The sequence below is a fragment of the Equus przewalskii genome, chromosome 2 (genome assembly GCF_037783145.1).
Source record: "Equus przewalskii isolate Varuska chromosome 2, EquPr2, whole genome shotgun sequence".
Classification (NCBI taxonomy): domain Eukaryota; kingdom Metazoa; phylum Chordata; class Mammalia; order Perissodactyla; family Equidae; genus Equus; species Equus przewalskii.
The window spans coordinates 119,471,151-119,486,971 of NC_091832.1; the positions used below are offsets into that span (position 1 = coordinate 119,471,151).

A 15,821-nucleotide genomic window follows, 5' to 3' on the forward strand; every position below is an offset into this window, starting at 1 on the left:
GATGATGATGGCCCTAACAATGTGTAAAACATTTCAGAGTGTAAGAACGGCTCTCGTTCCATTCTTTCATTGGACAGACGTACAAACTGAGCCATTTTCTCAAGGTTGGGCATCAAAATAACCCCTCCCACAGGGCGAGTGCAGCCCCCAGCAGCCCTTCCTGCCACCTACATGAAGAAAAGTGCACAATGCAGGGACTAGGTTTCACTTGGTTATAAATTCACACTTTGCCAACATTTGAGTTTTTTTCAGGCTTAGGATGAAAAAAAAACATTCTTGTTACATATCTGTAGCCCTGTACTATCGTGATAAGGGCATTTTCCATGTATTTCATCAACGCTTCATTTCTTTGTGTGCATGGGATAGAATAAAAACAAAATGTGATCATTTAGCATGTGGAACTTGAAGTTGCCACAGTTGTTCTGATCCATTCTTTGCTACATTTCTAGATTACCTCTTCCACCAACACTGGGCTGCTGATGATTTTTCTCTAATATATTTGAGGACAACTTACAATCTCCCCTGGTAATGTCACTGAGAGAACTGGAGCCTAATGCTCATCAGTGAGTTGGTGTATTCAGTCAAGCATTAGCTGAATCCCCACTCCACACAGGTGCTGCAGGGTGGTGCTAACACCGAGCTGTAGCGTCCTGCAGCGCCCTGGACTGCTACGGTAAGGGGGTAACCTTCCCGCCTTGTGACTGCTCAGGAGCCAGGGAGGACAGGAGAGGGCAAGGGCACCCTGGAGCTCCAGGGTCTGCAGACCATCAGCCCCCATGAAATCTAACTTCATTCCCTCTTGCCTCAGTGAGAGAGAAAATATATGCCCCACTAAGTCAAAGACAGTTTTAAAAGGATGGCAGTGGATGCTCATCAAACATATCTATCACCATCCCTGAGGCAGAAGAACTAGTGTCATCACGTACAGAGGCGACCATGTGAAAACTCAATGGAGTGCATTTCTTTAAAAACTAGTAATAGTCAACAAATGACTTAGGGAAATTTTTCTGACTATTGAACCCTTAACCTGGAAAAAGACACGGTGTATGTTTATCCACTCTGCTCTGAGTTATCTTTACTAATCAAAACATAATAAATAGTTCATTATTTAAATTGTACACACACACGTACAGGGTTTCTGATTACATACAGCACGAGGTTTCTTCATAGGTTTACCAAAAAGGCAACAAAGTGACTTACACTTCAAGAATGGACAAAATATAACACAAATTCTAAAAGCAGCTTTGGCAATTTTTTAAAGCCTAAAGAGGCTGTTTAAGAAATTATTCACCTAAATGACAGGTGCTAATTAAATCACAATTTAAAATGTTAGAATTTAGATCTTACTAGTCACATTATTTACATTTATCTCTTTATTCTATTAGACTAATATTCCCTATAAAGTATGGCCTTCTAAGAAACCAAAAAGACTAGTTCTATCAGCTATAATTACCACAATTTCTTGGGGGGGAAATTCTAAATATCAAATTTGTAATGTAGTAATATAAACAGGAACGTGCAAGAATATGTTATGGCCACTCTATGATTCCAGCTAAGCTCCAGAACAATTTTTCATAGGCTATGAGGGGAGGCGTTAAGAAAGAGAAAGAGATTGAGAACTTGAAGTAAGAATGCCAAGGACGTCAAGCTTCCCCCTGTGTGTCAGAGGCACACGTCGATGAAGCGTGTTTATCTCAGGTGCAGGTATCGGCCTTTCGACCAGCTGCTGACATCTAGATTCCCTCCCACCAAACAGGTTTCAGCCACAGCGGCTCTCCTTGGGCGTTTGATTCAGCTCCTTCTCCCGCCTCTCTGACAATAATTTATTATGAATTCAAGTCACACTGGCAGCATCTGTGAGACAATTACTGCATCCAGGACTGACTCTGCAGTCTAATCCATCATAATTATGACAGGCTTCTTTGAAGATGCTATGATGCATGACTCAAAAATAGCACATTAGTGTGCAAATGGATCTGCATCTCATTTCACCAGGATGCATTTAGGGTTGTAATTTAGCTCAACACCATTTGACTCTTTGAATCACTCAGAAATGGTGGCTGTATCTCTCACCGCAGAAAGCTGTAGGTGACGCTCAAAATTTGTGAAGAGGGCTTTCTGTTTTTGCTTTTATTTGTTGGTTTATTGATTCTATTGGTGGTGTGTCTTTTATTGCACTAAGAGGAAAAAAATACACATCATTTAAATCTCACGTCAGCTTTTTCAAGGAGACAAAAGAGTCAATTTACAGATCTGTATAGTTGTCATGCTATAAGGCAACACATTTTTTTTCTATAAAAAACCTTTGACTTCATGCTCTAGTATTAAAAGTATATAAAATACTCTCCATCATCGGATGAGTCCTGTTTATTGATATATGCAAATTATTGGGGGTAAATTCTTAAGATGATCCCTTGCAGGGATGGCATCTCCTCAAGTCCATGAGTCTCACCATCAGCCTTGGGAGATGACTGCAACATCTCTGTCACCTCTCCCGACAGGATTGGCCCCACTGGCATTTCAGGGGTTAGGAATTAATTACTTCTTGACATGGAAACAGTGAGTCAAGATGACACATTTGACCACACCTCCTGTGTAGATGGCACTATTCTCCAAAACTATTTTAGATTCTTCCTACCAAAATGGGACAAAATTTGTGTCAATTATACATTTATTTCAAGATACATGTATGATGTGGGCCTCAGTATTCTCTATTGAATGTCCCTGTGGACAGTGGTCTAAGATCTTGACCAAAACATCGGTTTTAATCCCTATCTTCTATATCCATCAAATTCCCTCCGTTCACATTGATTTCTTTCTTAATTAACGTATAAGATTAGCATGGTTGTTATTTAAGCCCCACTCTGGTAGTAAGCCACGTGTTTTTTTATAGGGCATTACTTATGAAATTAAAAACTATTCTTCATTAATATTAAAGCTAAAATTTTGAAGGAAAACAGGCAATCCAGAACATATATTTTCAACAGCAAAACTAATGTATCCAAGCTACATGTTAAGCCAGGAATATAATGCTCCGTCGATGCATTCAGTATGGGGAATATGAGATAAATTAGCAGTTTATAGCAAAACTGACGTTTATATTTCTCACATTGTAAGAACTTTTCATCTTAATATTAAGAAATCTGTGAAGATGTGCCTCACAGCTCTTGAGAAAGGACCAGTGAACACACAAACATGTCAAAATCTCAGAGGAAGTCCCTGCATTTCCAGAAGAGCATTAGCTTGCGAGGAGCTGCACACGCGGGACGCACACTCGGCTGCTCTCACAGAGTGTCACATCCTTACGGGGAGCTGCACACGCAGGATGCACACTCGGCTGCTCCCACGGAGTGTCACATCCTTAGGGGGAGGCCTTGTCAAATGCTGCGTGACCCTCAGGAGATACCATCTAATTCCAATGTTTGAAGTTTTAAAATTTGTTTCTTATCTTAGAGTAACAGTATAGACGCAATTTAATAACATGGATTATCAGAGGGAGGAGAGTGAGAAGGAATGTCGCTGAGGATTAGAGGCGAGGTTTACACACAGAAGTCTGCGTGTACAACGTGGAGACACCGGCAGTTCAGAAACAAGTCTGCGACTCTAGTCAACCACTTTCCCAGCCAGTAAGACGGGAATGGTCGTTTGTGGGTTCTCAGCTATCCACATGTCTGTTTATCCCGGGACTGTTTCTTGAATTTGGGCTCAGTCTAGGTCTCTCTCGAACTCTCACCAAACTAACAAGTGCTGAGGGAAGAGATCATCAAACACAACTAGAAACGCAATCTGTCACAAGCACTGTTTGTTTCTCATAAGGCATAAACACGATTCGGATTTTTCTGTTTCAGTCCACTCCCATCATCAGAATGGCTAGTTGTGAGCTGGTTGTTCTCCCTGGGATACGCCTATTAGGACACACTCTATCCAATGCTTGAAATTTTCAACTCAAAAAATGTACTGCAGAAACTATAGTCGTTTGGGTCTGATCTTGCTGATACCCTATCTGAGAGTCTGTCCAGAGGGCAAGCTGACCCCAGCAGAAAGAGACTGCAGGGTGGACTCTGGGCAAAGCTGAAGTGGGTGTGGTGGTGGAGGGGAGGAAGAGGAGACAGATGCCCACCAGGGAGCTGGGCAGGAAGAGCCCTGCAGGCCATTTGGAACACCCCATGTGGCCGAGAGGCAGCCAGTATTTTGATGCCTGCCCCATACAGGGCATCCAATGGCCCGTCAAGGTCAGCCACCAAAATAGCAACATCCAAAGTCTTGCAGCCTTGTTCAGGCGAATAAGGAGCCCTAAGCTTTTTCCATCCTTCCTTAGCCCTGCCCAAGTTCCTAGTGGCTGGTGCTTAAAAGACACGGGCTGGGAGGAGACACTCAGCGTGAGACCCTCCGACTCTCAACTCCAAGTGCTGGAGCCAGAGGGCAAGCCTGTGCTGGGGGAAGAAGAGGATTTAATCACGCTCGACTTGGGAGTTTTAAGGGAGAATAGGACTGAGTTTCAAAGACTGGAGTGAAATAGTTCTAAAAACCAAAAGATGCTGCAAAAATTATGGAATCTAGTCAAGAAGATACCGTAAACACAGTGGGGTTCGGGGGAGACTATCATAGTATATTTGAGGCGCAATTATAAGGAATAAATGCTTTCGTTTTTATACCTTGAGGTATGATTTTTCTAATAAAACTGTTACATGAATACAATAAAATGGTTTCTAGTAATACATAAGAACTTTACGTAATTTCTGGCAGGGTTCATAGTCATTCAATGTTTTCACATAATGACAGCGGTAGCACCATAAAAATAACCTGTCTATGCATTCATTCTTTCATTCAACAAATGTTTACTGAACATATCTTATGTGCTGGGCACAGGTGTAGCCAACAGCATATATCATTGAACAAATGAGACATACTCCCTGCCTGACGGGACCTGATATTCTCGTGGGGAGAGAAGCAGTAAACATAACAAGGGAGACATTGTACGGTATAGTAGGATGATGCCGAGTGCTAGAAAAATACAGAGATACCAGGGATGGGGGATCTGGGGAACCAGGGAGGGGCTTCAGGTTGCAGTACTAAACACCACAGTCAGAAGAGGTCTCATTGAGATAGTGAGATCCGAACAAAGAGCCAAATTATATAATAATCACCCAATTCACCACATGATCCTGATTAATCAATGTGTTAATTCTGTATTATTGGATACATTGTCCACGTCTCAGCCCTAAAATCAAGAATGGAAAAGGGAACAAAACTATCAAGATGTAGAAGATAATTATATTAGAGTCAACTAAACTGTCACATCCCCAGGGGACTCTAAAATATTAATGTGAAACAAACCAATAACATACTGAACATTTTATTGAAATATTCCATTCTAGGGATCCTTGTGGGACAAGCATTTTGGCAATTATGCCCTGTACTGTATTCATGGAATCTGATCCTTCTCAAAGGTGTTTTGTTCCCTCTGATTGCCTCAAAAGGCACACCATCTGCGTTTCTGAGAAGTTTTGTACAACCTTGAACAGCTCCGTCTTCGTACCGGTCTAGTCCTAATCTGCTTCAGTTACTATGACAACCCAATCATTCTTCTTCCTCCTTTTTTGGAGCAATTAATGGTTATTGTGTTTCAGTCAACTTGTAGGGTGTTACAAAGTTCTTCTTGAGGGTAAAATGGATATCCTACTCAAAGATTAATAATGGAGATGCTGTTAAACCCATTACCTATCAATGGCTATCAACGTAAGATGCTTCAATATGTGTCAGCCCTAAAGAAAACTGCCAACATTATTTCATAATATAAATAAAATAATTTTAGTCCATCCAGAAGAAAAAAAAGAAAGAAATTTTCTAATGGGTAGGGCATTGGGAAAATGAGAAATATCAACTATGTAGATGTTTTAAAAGAAGATCATATAACCACGTATTCATCAGAAACAAGCTCCCATATATTATGAAGATTACTCTCATCTTCTCTCATCATCTGTGTTTTGTTAAAAGATCTGATGAACACCTTAGATTACCCAAAATTGTAGTGCACATTTTAAATGGTGTCAAAATAGAAACAGAAGGACTATAAAATTTTTTTTCCTCAAAAAGTTTCTTACCTCTGGAACCACAATCTATGGGATCCAGAAGTACTATCAAATATGGTCTCTATCTTTAAGGATTTTTAAGTATTTAACTGGCAAGACAAGACATATACATACAAGAACAGCTATTCAGAACAAGAAAGCTGGTTTCTAGTTCTGGATATGGATTTTTGACCAAGTCACAACCTCCACAAATAACAATTAAAAAAAAAATCTAAATTGTATGTGAGGGAAATGAACAATATGACGTCTAAAGTCTTTTTGAGTTCTAAGATGCTAGGATTCTCAAAAATTGGCAATGATAAATATCTACAGGAGTCTCCTTGAAACAAGTCATCACAAAGACTATTTTTGGTCTGGAAAGTATAATTTTCATCTGATTTTACATATAAGTAAATAGAAGCTAAAAGAGTAGCCTGGCATTGCTGAGACAAGGCAGAGGCAGATGTGAAATGCAGGCCTGCCCAACTTCTGAGCCAAAATGTAGACAGATGGGGAGCGGTCGGTTCAGAGCCCAGTAGCAGACCTGGCGCTCCTTGTGTCGCTCCTCATCCACAGAGAAGCGCTCCTTACACTGTCCTGGGAAGAGAAACTCTGGATTGGCCGATATGAGTACAGTCATTAGGCAAGCAAATTCTACAGACAGGGATGACTATGAAGCTTTCTTCACTGAGGTCTAGATAATAAATACCCCTGGGGCCAGCCCTGGGGCCCAGTGGTTAAAGTTCTGTGAACTCTGCTTCAGCGGCCCTTGTTTGTGGGTTTGGATCCCAGGCGTGGACCTACTCCACTCATCAGCCATGCTGTGGAGACCTCCCACATACAAAGTGGAGGAAGACTGGCACAGACATCAGCTCAGGGGTAATCTTCCTCAAGCAAAAAAAAAAAAAAAAAAAAAAAAGAGGAAGATTGGCAATAGATGTTAGCTCTGGGTGAATCTTCCTCACAAAAATAAGCAAATAAACACCCCTTAAAATCCTCCACCTCCAAAAACATTGGGTTTCCTTAATGCAAGTACTTTGGACAAGAGACATAAATCATATTTTGATCACTGGAAATGTGAGTTTCTGGTTATGAATTGATAAATGTATACATTTATTTAAACACCAACTTCACGTGAGTTTGAGTAAAACAAATCACTTTCCCTCAACCCAGTCAACTCTGAGGGAAGACAACATTGGGTTTCCGGATTTTCCAATTAAAGGACACATCCTAGAGAGGGTATCCCCCCGCACTACTATCATCTTGACACCTCTATCAAGTCTTTTTACAAGTGCGTTGCTAATAAGCTTGGGATGAGTTTGTATGCACAGGTGCATGAACACAAATATGCACCACACTATCGGAACAGCCACATCTCATGTGAGGCTTCAAACACCAGATATTACTACACTAGTAGTAATATCTACTGGATATTAATGTGTACTTTTTAAAAGGAAGGGCAGGGCTGAGGGAGAATAAGTAAGGGAAACTTGGTTAAAAATAAATTTAAAGCTTTAATGAAAGGCCTCAAAGTCTTCAATGTCATCATGGGGTCTCTAAAATGGGGCTGTGATGTGTAGCATTTCCCAGGTGTAGCTCGGGTGCAGAATCACTGTTTACAGAGGATCCTCCAAAACCAGTATCCCATGGACTACCGCTTGCTGGAAAACCTGAATTCAGGTGGCATGCGAATTTGTGCAGTGTTAGCATGGCAGTGATGAGAACTTGTGGCCTAGGAGAATATGAATTCCCATCACCACCCCTAACCCTGTAAAGAGCCCTGAGTCCACCTCCAAGACCAGGGACATGCACATACGCGAGTCATGCTTTAACCTCCAACTGATCACGTAGCAAGTGAACTATTGTCCTCGTCTTATTTCTCCCAATTATATTACCATTCTAACTATCCAAACTCTTCCTTACAAAAGGCTCTTGCCTCTAGCTCAGAATCTCTTCTGTCCTGGTGAAAATATTCAGAAATAGTTACAAAATCTCACACTGAAATACGAGTTTTGAAACAGTAACTCATAACTCTGTAATTAATAGTAACAAACTTTTTATGATAACTTTAAGAGTAGCAGTCATTTAAGTAACGCCAAAAGGGATTTTCCTCACTTATACATATTTTAAGAGACAAATGAGTGCTTAGTTTTAAGATTAAATCTTGTAAACACAGTCTTTGTGATCTCTACATTCCCACCTGCCACATCAAGAAAGCCACACCTAAGTGTTCAATATCAGGTCACGGAAAAATGTAATGGAAGCACGAGGACTGACATAAGGTAAGCTTTCATATACTAAGTATAAGTAATAGAAATAAAATCAGATTAGAGTTGAGAAACTACAGTAATATAAAGAATCCAATTAAGGGTGATATTGAATAAACAGGGACAGAAAACTTAGCTTTTTATAATTATTTTCTAAATATCAGAAATGCCAGTGTGTTCGTATATTAAAAAGAAATAATTTTCCTATCAAAGACTTCTTCAGCCTTGAATTAACAATTAAACTTTTGATAATATGACCACAAAAGCTCTGTTTTCTCCAAATCCTTCCAAATATGCCATGTATTAGATAGATCAGTCTTTAGTACTAGGGTTTAATGCAATATAAAACAAGCCTGAAGCATGATTTTAAAAATGAAACAAAGAGAAATAGGGAAAGTCATATTGCCAGAATAAATTTTATTTATACTAAACACTCCTGTGTAATTCTTAACTTGGCCCAAATACACAGAAAATCATTAAATTTTTTTTGTATGAGTTGAACAGGCCATTTAAGTGATGTCTTTAAAGTTAAGAGAATGGTCTGCTCTCAGGGTATAGTCTGGGTGGCTGTGCCCTTAACACAACATCGTACTGATCTATGTCTGCTTAGGGCTGGCCGGGAAGGACAAGAAGAGAAAAAGAATATTAAAAAAAGAAAAGGATTCTAAACTCAATAAATCTAAGCATTGAGAAAAACTAAAAATATACTTCTACATATGTCTGTATTAAAAATACCATTTGAATTCAAAATAACACTAATTACCTACAAAGTAATTTCCATATAACCATAGCACTATTTAGGGGGTATTGCAAATCCACGCGTCTCCATGGATGATGGACAATGCATTTAAGACTGATGTGGCCAATGGTTTGCCCAACACACATAGCTATGCATCTGTTATCATGACTGTAACTAAATCTGCTAAGAGATGAATGAGCTTTTTGTTTGAAAATAGCTCCAAATTAATAGATCAGCGAATGAGCCAAGCTTATGGCATTTGTCATAGAATCAAAGTAGAATTTTCTAGAGAAAAAAACAATAGAAAATAGCATATAAATTTTCTGTCTTGCGTCAAATCATTACTTTTATACTTTAAGTATATTTGAACATAGTATAAACAATGTAAATCTGAAGCAATGTGCACTAAAATGTCACCAATCCCCTAAAAGCTGTAGCTTTCCCTGGTTCCTCCTCTTTCTTTTCCATCTTTCAGTGGGTATAAGAACTATGATTTTAATTGCCATCTTATAAATATGGCACCATAATTTCAGTCCACCAGTCAAAATAGCACTGAATTAGGATGAAGAAAAAGAACCTCTCAGATTAACTCAACAAGTTACAGAACTGTAGTAACCAGAAGTGACAACGTTTCCATGAAAGGACTTTGTTAAAATTCAAAACAATATTTCCTTTGAATTCTCCTCCCCCTCACCTGTTGCAAAGAATTACGAAGAAATAAACACATTTGAAACATTCATTTGTGTTAGTCTCTGGCTTTAAAAATATTAATTTCTACTTTACTTATCCTCTTCCAACTCCCGCAGAAATTCCAACCAAATTCCAAGTCTACTCACTCTGATATTCAGTGTGGGGATGCTTTACACTGTCGTCTAAACCCACGCTTAGCAAAGGACATAAAATGCTCTGAAGCTAAATTCATTTTGTTTGAGGGGAGAACATTGGTAGAAGGAAATGGTGGTTAGTCTCGGTTGCTTTAGTCACACATGGAGAAAACAGAACTAGGAATTATCAGACTTTTCTATTCAAAGGTATCGACTTGCAGTTAAAGTGTTACTGAGGCCACCCATTTATGCTATTGCAGGAAAATGCAACAGTGCTCAGCTGACAGATGAGACAGGGCAGAATCCCAGAACTGAGCTGGCATGTGGTCCCCTTTCAGTTTCCTACAACCCAGGGCAAATGCTTTCCCATGTTTAAATGTTCTCTTTGAGGCAAGATGCAGCATGAAGAGATGGCAGAACCACTGCAGCCAAGAAAACTGGCTGACCTCATCTGAATTGCAGTTCACGCTTTGAGAAGATGCTTCATGTGGCATCACGTAAGCAATGCTGGGGAAACGCCATGTCCCTTTCTGTGTCTATTCAAAATGCTTTCAAAACTCAAGTCTTTCCTTAGAAGCGACTGTGGCATTTCCGGCTTTGGAAGGCTGCTGCAGAGCTACCAATCGCATAAAGATTTAGAGCACCTCCTAGCCAGTTTAAGTTTTGAATAATTGAAATGATCATGTGCTGAATAAGAATTCAGGCTTTTGGGTAATAAATATAAGTCAAATGTCACAAAGTTTAAAAAGCTCTTTCAGTAATTTTCTTGAACATATATTTCATGATCTGGCAAGTGATCACAAGATGTTACTATAGAGAGACACTGAAATAACCCATTCTTCTCAGTTTAAATGCTACTTAGTTGAAGAAAATTAGATTTCATAAAAAGGTCTCATGGCATTTTCTGTGAAAGTAGGCATTAAATCTTTACTACTATACATGGCAAACTTCTATGGTATGCTTTCTGACGCATATTTTCAAATCTGTAGTTCGGCTCATTGTTTATTGTGCTGGGAGCTGAGTTCTGTGCTCGGTGGCCACGGTGCTCTCCAGGAGCTTCTCCTGAATTCAGAGGTAGATTGTGGAGTTATAAGAAGATAAGTGCCACCAGCTCACACACCCTGGAATGATGGGGACACACTTCAAAATGGAGATGATTTTGGTAGAGGGCCTTAAGAATTTTTAGGATTTCTTCAGCTGCAGCAAAAGAAGAGCATCCTAGACAAAGAGAAATTCTTTGAAAATTTATAGACAGAAGACAAAACAGACATCTTAAAATAACAGGAAGTGCACTTGGTCAACATAGGAACATGTCTAAACCTTACCGTGACACAGTGCAGGTGTGACAGGAACAAGGGCATCATTCTGAGTAAGGCTATTTGTGATTGCCTCTACAAGCTTTGCTGCATAATCACTCAAATTGATTAAAACTGGCTTAAAAAAATTTAGTATGCTTGTTACAGATTTTACTTCTTCTGAATATATTTGAAAAGCTGAGAATCTTCCTAAATTCGACATTTACAACCTTATGATAACCAAGTAAACATACTGTTGAATTTCAGCAGGTTATGTCAGTATTCTTACAGACATGGAGTTCCAGACCTAAGAACAGTCACTGTGGACTGCTTCACATGGCAGCTGGACAATTCCATGTCAGAAGGAGGGCTGAGTTGAGTCAAGATTTAAACTCAGATTTGATGTAATTAAAAAGAAAATACAGGCTGGACCCACGGCTGAGTGGTTAAGTTTGTGTTCTCTGCTTTGGTGGCCCAGGGTTGTCTGGTTTGGATCCTGCATGCTGACCTAGCACCACTAATCAAGCCATGCTGTGGTGGCATCCCACATAGAAGAACTAGAATGATCTGTAACTAGGATATACAACTATGTGCTGGGGCTTTGGGGAGAAAAAAAAAAGAGGAAGATTGGCAATAGATGTGAGCTCAGGGCCAATCTTCCTCAGCCCAAAAAAGTGCACCTTTAAAAAAATAATAGATGAGCACATGCATTTGTAAAACACGAATTCCATGGAGTCTTTTGGTGGGGGCTGGGGGGTGGGAGGAGAGGAGAATGAATGCATTTCCTTTTAATAATGGAAAGTTAGAAAATTGGGACTAATAACATTAATTCCATTTTTATCTAAGCTGGAAAGAACACTAGAAAATATAGACAGCCTTCACAATTTCAATTTCTAAAATTTTGGGACCCCTACTTTGATTTAGGGTACACAAATGGATAATTTCACTCTAGTTTAAAGTATAGCTGTGCAAACGAAACTCAAAGCAGAAGGAAGGAAATAATAAGATTAGAGAAGAAATAAACGAAATAGAGAACCAAAAAGAAAAAAACAGAAAAGATTTAAAAAACTAAGAGTTGGTTCTTTGAAAAGCTAAAAAAATTGACAAATTTTGGCTAGGTTAACCAAGAAAAAAGAGAGAGGACTAAAATTTTATTAAATAAATAAAATTACAAATGAAAGAAGAGACATTACAATTGATACCACAGAAATACATACTATGAACAACTATACACCAACAAACTGGACACCCTAGAAGAAATGGATAAATTCCTAGAAACATGCAAACTACCAAGACTGAATCATGAAGAAATAGAAAATTTGAACAGACCAATAATGATTAAGGAGATTGAATCAGTAACCAAAAACTTCTCAACAAAGAAAGGCCTGGACCAGATGGTTTCGCTGGTGTATTTTACTAAACATTTAAAGAAGAATTAATGTCAATTCTTCTCAAACTCTTCCAGAGAATTGAAAAGGAAGGAACATTCCCCAAATGAGGCCAGCATTACCCTGACACCAAAGCTAGATGAAGATACTACAAAAAAAGAAAACTACAGGCCAATAACCCTAATGAATATACATGTGAAAACTCTGAAGAAAATAATAGCAAACCAAATTCAGCAGCACATTAAAAGGATCATACACCACGATCAAGAGGGATTCATCTCTGAGATGCGAAGATGGGTCAACATACCCAAATCAATAAATGTGATACATCACATTAATAAAATGAAAGATAAAAATCATACGACCATCTCAGTAGATGCAGAAAAAGTATCTGACAAAATTCCACATCTGTTCATGATAAAAAACTCAACAAACTGAGTATAGAAGGAATGTACCTCAACCTAATAAAGGCCATGTCTGACAAGCCCAAGGCTGACATCATACTCAATGGTGAAAGGTTGAAGCTTTTCCTCTAAGATCAGGAACAAGACAAGGATGCCCACTCTCGTCGCTTTTATTCAGCATAGTGTTGGAAGTTCTACCCAGAGAAATCAGGCAAAAAAGAAATAAAAGGCATCGGAATTGGTAAGGAAGAGGTAAAATTGTCTCTATTTGCAGATGACATGATTTAATATATAGAAAAATCCTAAAGACTCCACCAAAAAACTATTAGATCTAATCAACGAATTCAGTAAAACTGCAGGACACAAAACTAACGGACAAAAATAAGTAGCATTTCTATATACGAACAACGAATTAGGTGAAAAAGAAACAAATAAAATAATCCCACTTGCAATTGCATCAAAAACAATAAAATATTTAGGAATAAATTTAATCAAGGAGGTGAAAGATCTCCACAGTGAAAGCTATAAAACGTTAATGAAAGAAATCAAAGAAGATGCAAATAAATGGAAAGTTCACGGACTGGAGAAATTAATAATGTTAAACTTTCCACACTACCCAAATCCGTCTATAGGTGCAATGCAATCCCTATCGATTCCAATGGAAGTTTTTTACAGAAGAAGAAAAAACCATCCTAAAATTTATAAGCAACCACAAAAGACCTCAAACAGCCAAAGCAATCCCGAGAAAGAAGAACAAAGCTAGAGGTATCACACTTCCTGACTTCAAGCTATCCTATAAATGTGTATTAATCAAAACAGTATGATACTGGCATAAAAACAGACATGCAGATAAATGGAACAGAATCGAGAGTCCAGAAATAAACCTATGCATATATGGTCAATTAATTTTACAAGGGAGCCAAGAACACTCAATGGAGAACAAGACAGTGTTCAATAAATGGTGCTGGGAAAACTGGGTATTCACACGCAAAAGAACCAAAATAGACCCCTATCTTACACCATCCACAAAAACTAATTCAAAATGGATTAAAGACTTGAACATAAGACCTGAAGCCATAAAACTCCTAGAGGAAAACATAGCTCCTTAACACAGGTCTTGGCAATGATATTTTGGATATGACACCTAAAGCACAAACAACAAAATCAAAAATGGCCAAGTGGGACTATATCAAACTAAAAAGCTTCTGAACAACAAAAGAAACAATCAACAAAATGTAAAACAACCTGCAGAATGGGAAACAATATTTGAAAATCATACATCTGATCAGAGGTTAATATCCAAAATATATAAAGAATTTATATAACTCTATAGTAAAGAAAAACAAATAATCCAATTAAAAAATGGACAAGGGATCAGAATAGATATTTTTCTGAAGAAGATATACAAATGGCCAACAGGTACATCAGAAGGTGTTCAACATCACTAATCAATAGGGAAATGCAAACCAAATCACTATGAGATATCACCTCACTGCCTGTTAGAATGGTTATCATCTGAAAGACAGAGATAACAAATGCTGGCGAAGATGTGGAGAAAAGGCCACACTTGCACACTGTTGGTATGTAAACTGGTGCAGCCACTTTGGAAAACAGTATGGAGGTTCTTCAAAAAATTTAAAATAGAACTACCATAAGATCCAGCAATTCTACTTCTGGTTTTATATCTGAAGGAAACAAAAACACTATGTTGAAGAGATGTCTGCACCTCCATGCTCATGGGAGTATTATTCACAGTAGCCAAGATATGGAAACGACCTAAGTGTCCATCAATGGATGAACAGATAAAGAAAATGTGATGTGTGTGTGTGTACTGGAATATTATTCAGCCATAAAAAATAAGGAAATCCTGCCATTTGCAACAACATGGATGGACCCTGAGGGCACTATGCTAAGTGAAATAAGTCAGAGAAAGACAAATACCATATGCTCTCACTTACATGGAATCTAAAACAAACAAACACACCTGAACTCACAGATACACAGCACAGGTTGGTGGTCACTAGAGGTGGGGGTGGCGGGTGGCGAGGTGGCAAAATGAGTGAACGTGGTCAAAAGATAGAATATAATGTACTGCATGATGACTATATTTAACAATACCATATTGTATAATTGAAAGTTGCTAAGAGTACATCTTAAAAGTTATCACACACACAGAGAAACTGTAACTATATGAGGTGATAGACATTAAGCAATCTTATTGTGTGATCATTTTGCAATATATGCACATACAATGGGGTCCCACATTAGTGAAGTTTATTTAGATAAACAAGTAAATAAGACAACCGCAGATTGATAAGTGCTGTGAAGGAAAGAAATCTAAACAGTAGGATAGAGAGGGACTGCAATGGGACTGCTAAGATAGAGAAGTTAGAAGACTCTGAGTTGCTGACATCTATCTGAGGTGAATGACAAAGCCAGTGGTAGATGAGCTCGGGGGAGAATGGTCCAGTCAGAAGGAAAGGAAAGTACAAAGCCACCGAAGCATAAATGATCTTGGCAGATCTGAGGAACAGAGAAATTGGTCTGGTTGGTTCTCAGTGAGCAAGAGAGAGAATGAGAGGTTTCAAGATGAGGTTACAGGTATGTAAGGGCCAGGTAGGGATACAGTGCTTCCATTGCTACTGAAATCCTATGGGAAGCCATCAGAGCATTACATGTAGAATAGTTGCATGATCTGATCTGGAGTCTTCAAAGATCACTCTGGCAGTTTGTGAAGAATGAATTAAAGGCATTGAGTAGATGCGTCAAGTTGGGAGACTGCAATAACCCAGAGAAAGGATACGACATCCTGGACTAGGGTGACAGCAATGGA

The 15,821-nt window shown here is 38.7% G+C and overlaps 1 protein-coding gene across 5 annotated transcripts in view; it reads right to left on the reverse strand.

Annotated features, from left to right (window-relative positions):
* Positions 1-15,821, reverse strand: part of TET2 (tet methylcytosine dioxygenase 2) — a 116,896-nt gene that overhangs the window by 46,970 nt on the left and 54,105 nt on the right. The window lies entirely within an intron of this gene.